The following is an 11,147-nucleotide window of genomic DNA, read 5'->3' as shown; positions in this document are numbered from 1 at the left end:
TCAGCAGTACTCTTTCCCCAATCATATCTTCTCTGAAAATACCAGTCCCCCTCACATTCAATCCCTGTAACTATAATGCAAAGAACCCTGATGATTACTGATGATGAAGTGATAGTTCCATTCTATAATTTCTAACCAGGTCTCATTTGTGGAAGAAATGACCAAAAGCAAATATATAAAACTATCGGGGGAGGATTCTGTGATGTTCAGCATGAGAAGAAATGCATTCTCTAAGGTAATATGATTGAGAGATATAAGCTGGTGAGAAGGACTTATCACATGGATACTGGAAAATTATTAGAGAGGATAATGAGTGATGGGAGAACTAGAGACCATATCTAGAATCTGTACAAAAGTCACGTGAGTAAGTAAGTGAAAAAGAGTTTTTTTTTTTTGCATGGACGTTAGTGAATAAGTAGAATGCGCTGCTGGAGTGGCTGGTGAGTGCTCTAATTCTGAATGGTTACAAGGCAACGTATGATAGTTATTGTTATACGTGAGTGTTCGATTTCCCGCGATGAATAATCAGAAAACAGTAATCTAATACTAATTTTATAATATGGAAGAAAAACATGGAACACAGAAAATAAATTTAAATGAATTCAAATAGCGGAAATTAAACTTCTAAAAAAGCTTCTGGTATAATTTATGGGATCATAAAAAATGTAGAAATTTAACGAAATCTGAATATAAAATCGTAAATTATTATAAGTGTAAATATAAAAATATATAGACCAGGTAGGTCGAATGGGCAATGTAGTAGAATTAGTAGAATGTAGTAGAATTAGCCTAGTAGTAGAATATTAGAATACTGTATTGATATAAAATAAATGAAAAAAGAAGAACTGGAAGACCAAAAAGGTATTACATTTGACTGGAAGAGGCAAATTTGCCTAGGACCATGACAGGAAGAAGAAGACATACAGAAGACATTTATTACACATTTAGCGAAATGTATTAAAAGAAAAGCTTGAGAAGTCGCAGTTATATATATATATATATATATATATGAATTTTTAACAAATTTTTTTATTTTTATTTTTTATTTTTTATGAATTTTTAACTTGGAGATATTGTATATTAGGATAACCAAGTAATTTTATAAGGTTGGTTATTTTTACTCCTAATCCCAAATAAGCAACAGTTAAGTTTGCACTTGAAATGTATTTCAAGTCTAAAGATGGTACAACACCAGCGCAACTCATTGTAAAGGTGGGTAAAGAACTGATTACTATCCTTAGTATTTCCCATAATGTAAAGCACATCTCACTTAAAGATGTATACTGCAATACATTATGTGTGGGGTCACTACCCAGACCGGTTTCAACCTTTTTTGAAGTCTCCTCAGTGAGCAGCTAGACCCTAAATACCAAAGTTTTAGTAATACAGAGCCTTATCACCTTTACCTATGCAAGTTGCTACAAGTGTTTTTATTTTTAGTAAAAATCTCTGCTTACTTGGGATTAGGAGTAAAAATAACCAAGCTTATAACATTACTTTGTTATCCTAATATATATATATATTAGGATAACATGTATATATATATATATATATATATATATATATATATATATATATATATCGAATCAAATCAAATCAACTAATGCCTTTTATTCCTTAATAGGAGTAGGCGAGGCCTTTATACCCTATCTCGCTTTTGGAGACTGAGTGGGCAGTTCAATCTCCACCAGTAGCCAATCAGAGTTAGCTGGCCCATGTCAATCAGTAATTATAGCAGCCACTGATGAAGAGGCTGACAAACAAGTGCTGCCATCTCTTGGTACCTAACCCTAACAAGATATGTCACTGTGTGCAATAATGTGGGTACTATGGTCGATTTTCTTGAGTTTACGGGACGAAAAACCCGAGTTTCCGGGAGGAAAAACCTGCTTGCCTGTGCCAGAGATCGACTAACTCGGGAACTGGTCGAAGATAGGCTTAGACAAAGTTCCTCCAGTCAGCGACTAGACTAGAACCTTGGTCTAACTTCAAGCGGCCAAGCGCAGAGGACGCAAGCGCCACGTCCACTGAGCTACACAGGCCTCTCTTTCTCTCTCTCTGTATATATACTATGTATGTTAACCGAGTCAATGATCATTCTGTCATATATATATATATATATATATATATATATATATATATATATATATATATATATATATATATATATATATATATATATATATATATATATATATATATATATATATATATATATATATATATATACATATATATATATATACTGTATATATATATATATATATATGTTTATTTAATAAGGTTAAAACACACCTTATGGTAACTTATTCTGGTAAAATACTTATAAGCTCTGTATTAATAAAATATTGATATTTCTAGCTTGGCTCCCACTGATGAGACCTCGATAGGGGTCGGTGGGGGCTGGCTTTGAGAGGATCTGCTTGTGGATAGGTTTTTGCCTGTCTCTGAGTAAGGCCACCACTGAGATTATGGCCCTGCTGGTGGTGGGGTGAGCCTGCCACTGGGTAGAGCCAACGCTGAGAAGTTCTTCTCGGTGACGGGGTGAGCCTGTCACTGAGTGGAACAACGCTGAGTTGGACTGTCTTTCGGCCACTATAGAGTGGTCTAGGGATCGTCCTAATTTTTAGAGAGGACTTGCCTTTAATATAAAGCATCATACATCTCCTCCAGGAGATGTGCTTTGCATTATGGGTAAATATTAAGATTAGTGATCAGAGCTTATTCTACTTTTACCATGATGATATATATATATATATATATATATACCAAGCTATTTTAAACCTGGCTTTACTCCATTTCCCAAGTAAGCACACAGACAAATAAGTCAAGTTTGTGCCTGCAGGTAATGCAAGTCTAGCTGACCCTGCAGGTAGCGCACGATCAAAGTAACTCATGGTAAAAGTAGAATAAGCTCTGATCACTAATCTTAATATTTACCCATAATGCAAAGCACATCTTCTGGAGGAGATGTATGATGCTTTGTATTAAATGCAAGTCCTCTCTAAAAATGAGGACAATCCCTAGACCACTCTATAGTGGCCGAAAGACAGTCCAACTCAGCGTTGTTCCACTCAGTGACAGGCTCACCCCGTCACCGAGAAGAACTTCTCAGCGTTGGCTCTACCCAGTGGCAGGCTCACCCCACCACCAGCCAGGGCCATAATCTCAGTGGTGGCCTTACTCAGAGACAGGCAAAAACCTATCCACAAGCAGATCCTCTCAAAGCCAGCCCCCACCGACCCCTATCGAGGTCTCATCAGTGGGAGCCAAGCTAGAAATATCAATATTTTATTAATACAGAGCTTATAAATATTTTACCAGAATAAGTTACCATAAGGTGTGTTTTAACCTTATTAAATAAACATATATATATATATATATATATATACAGTATATATATATATATATATATATATATATGACAGAATGATCATTGACTCGGTTAACATACATAGTTTTATGGAAAAAAATGGAATGACTAGAACCGAGATTTAATTAAAAAGGTTTTAATATAAACACACTACTAGTTTCGGCCTGTAACAGCCTTCTTCAGGTGACATTATAAAAGAAAAAACACTAAACATTGAGGGTTAAAAGACTATGAACATCATAGACAGTCTTTATACATAATTAGCAATAAAACGTTGTAGTTGTATTTGAAGCTGTTCTTTCATTTGTTGCATTATTGGGAGAGTGCGTGCTTGCTGCATCACGTGAACGCCAGTACATGATTACAGCTGAATGACTATCCGGGAGGTTGTAGCTTAAGTTGTTATTTAGATGAACAGGATTGAAGATGATATCTCTCGATTCCACAATTTTTCTCTCTATTTCGTCACTGCAACGGAAGAAGTTTGTAGATTTTTCCCAGCAGACTTTGTGACTTTGGTTATTATCATGAGGATTAGCCGAGAAGAGGATATGACTTGATAATGCACTTGCTCGCTGTCTCTTGTAAGTAATGTCTCTCATGTGTTCTTCCATACGCATTTCGACAGATTTGTCTGTCTGCCCGAAAAAAGGAATATCGCAGTCACATAATATTTTATATACGCCAGGGTATTTGAGTTGATGATGACAAGGTTTTGGGTGGCTAATTAAGGAACGGATCTTTGGAAGTGGAGTGAACAAGGTTCTGATATTGTATTTTTTTAGAACTTTTGCTAATTTATGTGAAACAGTACTTAGGTAAGGAATAGATATATTGCTTTTGAATCTATTTGTTTCTTCTGAGTGATGTCTGGGAGGATTAAGAAGGAATTTGTTAATGATTTTCTTGGAATATCCATTAACTTCGATATTCCTTATTTCGGGCAGACAGACAAATCTGTCGAAATGCGTATGGAAGAACACATGAGAGACCCTAAATACCAAGGTTTTAGTAATACAAAGCCTTATCAACTTTAATTATATAAGTTGCAACAAGGTGTATTAAGTTTTAATAAAAATCTCTGGAGGAGATATTGATGGGAATAAATTTTTAACTTGGGTATATTGTATATTAGGATAACCAAGCAATTTTATATGCTTGGTTATTTTAGCTCCTAATCCCAAGTGTGCAAACAATTAAGTTTGTGCCTGAAACAAAGTTCAAGTCTAAAGATGGTACAACACCAGGGCAGCTCATTGTAAAGGTGGTTAAAGCTTTGATCACTATTCTTAGTATTTTCCCATAATGTAAAGCACATCTCACTAGAAGATGTATATACTGCAATGCATTATGGGTGGGGTCACTACCCAGACCGGTTTCGACCTTTTTTGAGGTCTCCTCAGTGAGTAGCTAGACCCTAAATACCAAGGTTTTAGTAATACAAAGCCTTATCAACTTTAATTATATAAGTTGCAACAAGGTGTATTAAGTTTTAATAAAAATCTCTGGAGGAGATATTGATGGGAATAAATTTTTAACTTGGGTATATTGTATATTAGGATAACCAAGCAATTTTATATGCTTGGTTATTTTAGCTCCTAATCCCAAGTGTGCAAACAATTAAGTTTGTGCCTGAAACAAAGTTCAAGTCTAAAGATGGTACAACACCAGGGCAGCTCATTGTAAAGGTGGTTAAAGCTTTGATCACTATTCTTAGTATTTTCCCATAATGTAAAGCACATCTCACTAGAAGATGTATATACTGCAATGCATTATGGGTGGGGTCACTACCCAGACCGGTTTCGACCTTTTTTGAGGTCTCCTCAGTGAGTAGCTAGACCCTAAATACCAAGGTTTGAACTTGAACTTGAACTTAATTGGTTGATGGACTGAGTCCTTGACTCTTTATCCCTTCATCTGGATTTTAGATTGTGGGTGATGAGATTATTGTGGGTAATTTACCCGCTCATTGTGAGCATTGAGGCTGTATCAGCTTTCTCTTGCGATGGAGGATTTCGGTTTTTTATGTTTGAAACGATCTGAGGGCTTGTAGTCCGCTGCCTGTCGAACTAACTGATTTGGGTGATTATCCGTGATTGTGAAGAATTTCTCTGCAATGCTTGTCATGTAGGTCTTAATATCTGGAAGATTGGCTTCTTGATGTAATTGGGTGTTTCTGATGAACCATGGGGCATTAAATGCCATTCTTAGGCATTTATTCTGTATTATCTGAAGTCTGTTGATGTTGCTTTTAGTCGTGTGACCCCAGGTTGGAGAGGCATAAGTTAGTTGCGGTCTGATTACCGATTTGAAAAGTAAGATTTTGTTGCTTATGCTTAGGAAGCTGTTCCTGTTCAAAAGTGGATATAGCTGTGCTATAGTCTGACTTGCCTTAGTGGTAACACTATCCATATGTGACTTGAAGTTTAGACGTCTATCAAGATGAATTCCCAGATATTTGGTAGAATTGCGCCAAGGGATGATTTTACCAAACATTTGTATGCTTGTATTCGGTTCTGCCTTACGTCTGGTGAAAAGTACTGCAGAGCTTTTGTTTGGATTAATTGCGATACGCCACTTGGTGTACCAATCCTCCAATTCATTGACTGCTCTCTGCAGCTTGATTGTGGCCAGGTGTGGACGGAGGGATCTGGCTATAATGATTGTATCGTCGGCATACAGAGCGGTGATAGCTGGAGACAGTTTGGGGAGATCTGCCATGTATATGGAGAAGAGCAGGGGAGATAGTAGAGAGCCTTGAGGTACTCCGGCCGTGATTCTCCTCTCCGTGGATCTGATACCGTTGAGTTTTATTTTAAATTTTCTGTTGTGTAGATATGATTTGATAAGTAGCACTAGTGGCAATGGAATACCAACTTCGTGTAGTTTAAAAATTAGTCCATGATGCCATACTCTATCAAATGCCTGGGTGATGTCTAGAAAAACTGCGCCAGTGTGTTGGTGCCATTCATACCCTTGGGTTATATGTTCGATAACTCTGTAAATTTGTAGCGTTGTGGAGTGATATTTCCTAAAGCCGAATTGTTCATCTTGAATTATATGGTTCATATCTGTTGCCTCTTGAAGCCGTGTGAGAATAGCACGTTCGGCTATCTTACCTATGCATGAAAGAAGGCTGATTGGTCTGTAATTTACAGGAAACTGTGTATTTTTCCCAGGTTTGGGAATTAGGAAAACGTCGGCAATTTTCCATCGTTGTGGGAAATAATTTAGCCGGAAGATGGCATTAATGATGGCTACTAGATGCATAACCCCTTTGCGAGGAAGTAACTTGAGTACCTTATTTGTTATTCCATCTGGACCTGGAGCCTTTTTGTTATTTAGTTTTCTTAAAATCTCATATACTTCTGTTGGTGATACGGATTTGTTATTGGATTGGAATGAGGCATTTTGAGTTATTTTACGCACTTGGGTGTGAATTTTACTTATGAAATTTATATCTGTATTGATATAATTGGGGCTGCATTGTTTTTCTAAACTATCAGCAAATGCTTCAGCTTTTTCCTCGTCGTTGTAGACAACATTAGATTCACCTTGGATTGGAGGAAATGTAAAACGCTTTGAACGGAGTGATTTCATCATTTTCCATATTGATTGATCCTCTGTGTTTAATTGGAGAATTTTGTTATTCCAGAGTTGGTTACGGTGGTCCTTTAGGGCATATCGAACTTGGTTTGTTGCTCTATTGACTGCTTGTTTATCCGCTGGGTCCATTGTTCTCTGATATTGTCTTCTTAATCTGTTTTTCTCTTGGATAAGACGTTTTATATCCTGTGGAAGTTTATTTGATGGTGTACATTTGGTTATATTTGTTACCTGCGTTATAGCTGTCAGCAGTTGTTTTTCAAGAGTCTTCACTGCTTTTTCTACATCTTCAGCAGATGTTATATGCGGTATTGGACCAAGGTTTTCCTGGAAGGCTGAGGGAAGTTGTTTCCAATTTATAAATGCGGTGGTGTTTTCTGTTATATCTTGTATGGTGCCTAGTTGTAATATGATGGGGTTATGATCAGAACTTAAGTCGTTGATTGCTTGTATCTGATAGCTGTGCGCTATGTTTTTTAATATAGCTATATCTAGTACATCAGGACGACCGGTAGCTCCATAATGTGTGGGTTCAGTGGGTCCTATTACTGTTATATTTCTTGAAGTGGTGTAAGAGTTGAGTATTCTTCCATTAATATTTGAGTTTCTGCTATTCCAGACTGAGTGTTTGGCATTAAGATCTCCGGCTATAATCACTGCTCTGCCTGTATTTAGTATCACCTCTAAGTCAGATTCAAGGAGTTTTTTATTTGGGGGATTGTAGGCTGCATATATCGTAATGCTGCTTGTATTTTCCATATGTATTTCTATTCCTGTAGTTTCCATGTGTTCTGTTTGGGGTTCTGCTATTGAATTATGTTTTATGTTACTTTTCACAAAGATGGCAGTGCCTCCACCTCTAGCAAAGCATCTGTCTGTTCGGTAAGTGCTATAACTATTGATTCTGATTTTGTCACTTGGACGAAGATGTGTTTCATTTATGAGGATGATGTCTGCTTGAGTTTCTGCTGCAAACTCCTGCAGCTCCTGTAATTTGATAGATAAACCATTTGCATTCCATGAAACAATTTGTAATGATTTCGGTTTTCTTTTAGATTTATCCATTAAGAATTTCCATAAAGAGTGATTGTGTATGCCTTAAGATGATATCTTTGGCTTCTTGAGTTGGGTTGGTTTGTTGGAGTTCAGCAAGCATTTCACCTAAGTGACTTGTTATGTTCAGTAGGATAGGCTTGTTGGTTTGCTGTGACTGCTTTGGTTTTGGGTCTTTTTGGAAGGTTGATCTTGTAACTTCAGCATACGATCTTCCATCCGTTGTGGAGACTATGGTTTGATGGGAAGACGCTTGTTCTTGAAGAGGTTTACTGGTTTTGAGTTGTAATTTTTGGTTTTGAGGAAATGCTATACAGCCCCTATAGTTTGCAGGGTGTGGTCCTCCGCAGTTTGCACATTTTGCTGGAAGTGTACGAGGTTTATGGCATTCATTTGATGCATGTTTGCCACCACATTTAACGCAACGAAATTCGGCCTTGCAGCATCGTTGGGCATGCCCAATCTTCTGGCATCTATGGCACTGGGTTGTAGTTGATTTATGTTTCAATGCCTCAACTTTTATGACTAGATCACAGATGGTTTGGAGATTGTATATATGATTTTGGTCTTTGCTTATTTCTACTAGAATTAGGGGATAGGGTGTTTTATCAGCTCTCCGCATTCGGCTGACTTTAACTGGGCTAAATCCCTTAAGTTGGAGGTCTGCAGTGAGGTCTTCTATTTGTAATGTTTCAGTTACTCCCCTTAACACTACTTTTAAATTTTTTTCACTGTTGAGTGCAAAAGTGTGATATGGCAAGTTGTTGTTGTCTAGAAGTTTGGTCATTTTTCTGTAATCTGATGATGTTTTAGGTTGTATGCGAATCCCTTCTTCTGTGTTTGTGGCTTTAATGAAGGTGATATCTGAAGATTTCATTGTGGATGCAACGGACGTCCAGTGCTCCTTGGCCCTTAGGACGACTGGGGGTACCCTTTCTTTAATTACATTATCTGGTTCTATCTCCACTGTTTTGGGTGTATCTGCAGTAGAGGAGATTTTCCTTTTCTTTTTGACTGTTTGAAATTCTGTGTTGGTTTCCACAAACTGCGGAGTATTATCCTGAGATGCAGCATTCTCTGTATTCGTGGAGTGACTTGATTCTGGTTCAGTCAACATACTTCCTTCATTAGAATCATCCATCCTATCTTCTGTGACTGCTGTAGGGGGGAATGTATCTAAGAGCTTTACTTTTCCTGGCCAGTTGTCGCTCAAAAGTTTTCCTAATCTTAGGAATTCTTTGTAAACTTCTTCAAATATGCCTTCATTGAGAGGTTTTGTCATGATTAACAGAAGGCAACAACTCTATTAAAATAAAGTTTGAGAAGTGGGACCTAGAGCCCAATGTAAATATCCCGTAGATCAAGTCGATCTACCAGCAAAGGTAGTAAATGTTTCACAGAATGAAGAACACTTACCTCTATATATAAATATCCCGTAGATCAAATCGATCTACCAGCATCAGTAGCAAATATTTTACAAAATAAATAAACTTTTCTTCAGAAAATCATAACGACTATTTAAATCACTGATCACATATATAAACACTTGGCAACCGCCATTACGCCCCGCCGTTTTATATCGTGTATCATATACCAAGGTTTTAGTAATACAAAGCCTTATCAACTTTAATTATATAAGTTGCAACAAGGTGTATTAAGTTTTAATAAAAATCTCTGGAGGAGATATTGATGGGAATAAATTTTTAACTTGGGTATATTGTATATTAGGATAACCAAGCAATTTTATATGCTTGGTTATTTTAGCTCCTAATCCCAAGTGTGCAAACAATTAAGTTTGTGCCTGAAACAAAGTTCAAGTCTAAAGATGGTACAACACCAGGGCAGCTCATTGTAAAGGTGGTTAAAGCTTTGATCACTATTCTTAGTATTTTCCCATAATGTAAAGCACATCTCACTAGAAGATGTATATACTGCAATGCATTATGGGTGGGGTCACTACCCAGACCGGTTTCGACCTTTTTTGAGGTCTCCTCAGTGAGTAGCTAGACCCTAAATACCAAGGTTTTAGTAATACAAAGCCTTATCAACTTTAATTATATAAGTTGCAACAAGGTGTATTAAGTTTTAATAAAAATCTCTGGAGGAGATATTGATGGGAATAAATTTTTAACTTGGGTATATTGTATATTAGGATAACCAAGCAATTTTATATGCTTGGTTATTTTAGCTCCTAATCCCAAGTGTGCAAACAATTAAGTTTGCGCCTGAAACAAAGTTCAAGTCTAAAGATGGTACAACACCAGGGCAGCTCATTGTAAAGGTGGTTAAAGCTTTGATCAGGCGCAAACTTAATTGTTTGCACACTTGGGATTAGGAGCTAAAATAACCAAGCATATAAAATTGCTTGGTTATCCTAATATACAATATACCCAAGTTAAAAATTTATTCCCATCAATATCTCCTCCAGAGATTTTTATTAAAACTTAATACACCTTGTTGCAACTTATATAATTAAAGTTGATAAGGCTTTGTATTACTAAAACCTTGGTATTTAGGGTCTAGCTACTCACTGAGGAGACCTCAAAAAAGGTCGAAACCGGTCTGGGTAGTGACCCCACCCATAATGCATTGCAGTATATACATCTTCTAGTGAGATGTGCTTTACATTATGGGAAAATACTAAGAATAGTGATCAAAGCTTTAACCACCTTTACAATGAGCTGCCCTGGTGTTGTACCATCTTTAGACTTGAACTTTGTTTCAGGCGCAAACTTAATTGTTTGCACACTTGGGATTAGGAGCTAAAATAACCAAGCATATAAAATTGCTTGGTTATCCTAATATACAATATACCCAAGTTAAAAATTTATTCCCATCAATATCTCCTCCAGAGATTTTTATTAAAACTTAATACACCTTGTTGCAACTTATATAATTAAAGTTGATAAGGCTTTGTATTACTAAAACCTTGGTATTTAGGGTCTAGCTACTCACTGAGGAGACCTCAAAAAAGGTCGAAACCGGTCTGGGTAGTGACCCCACCCATAATGCATTGCAGTATATACATCTTCTAGTGAGATGTGCTTTACATTATGGGAAAATACTAAGAATAGTGATCAAAGCTTTAACCACCTTTACAATGAGCTGCCCTGGT

The sequence above is a fragment of the Typopeltis vanoorti genome, chromosome 4 (assembly GCF_054136105.1).
Source record: "Typopeltis vanoorti isolate ZY-2024b chromosome 4, IOZ_Tvanoo_1.0, whole genome shotgun sequence".
In the NCBI taxonomy this organism is placed as follows: Eukaryota; Metazoa; Arthropoda; class Arachnida; order Uropygi; family Thelyphonidae; genus Typopeltis; species Typopeltis vanoorti.
Note: the sequence above shows the minus strand (reverse complement) of the source record.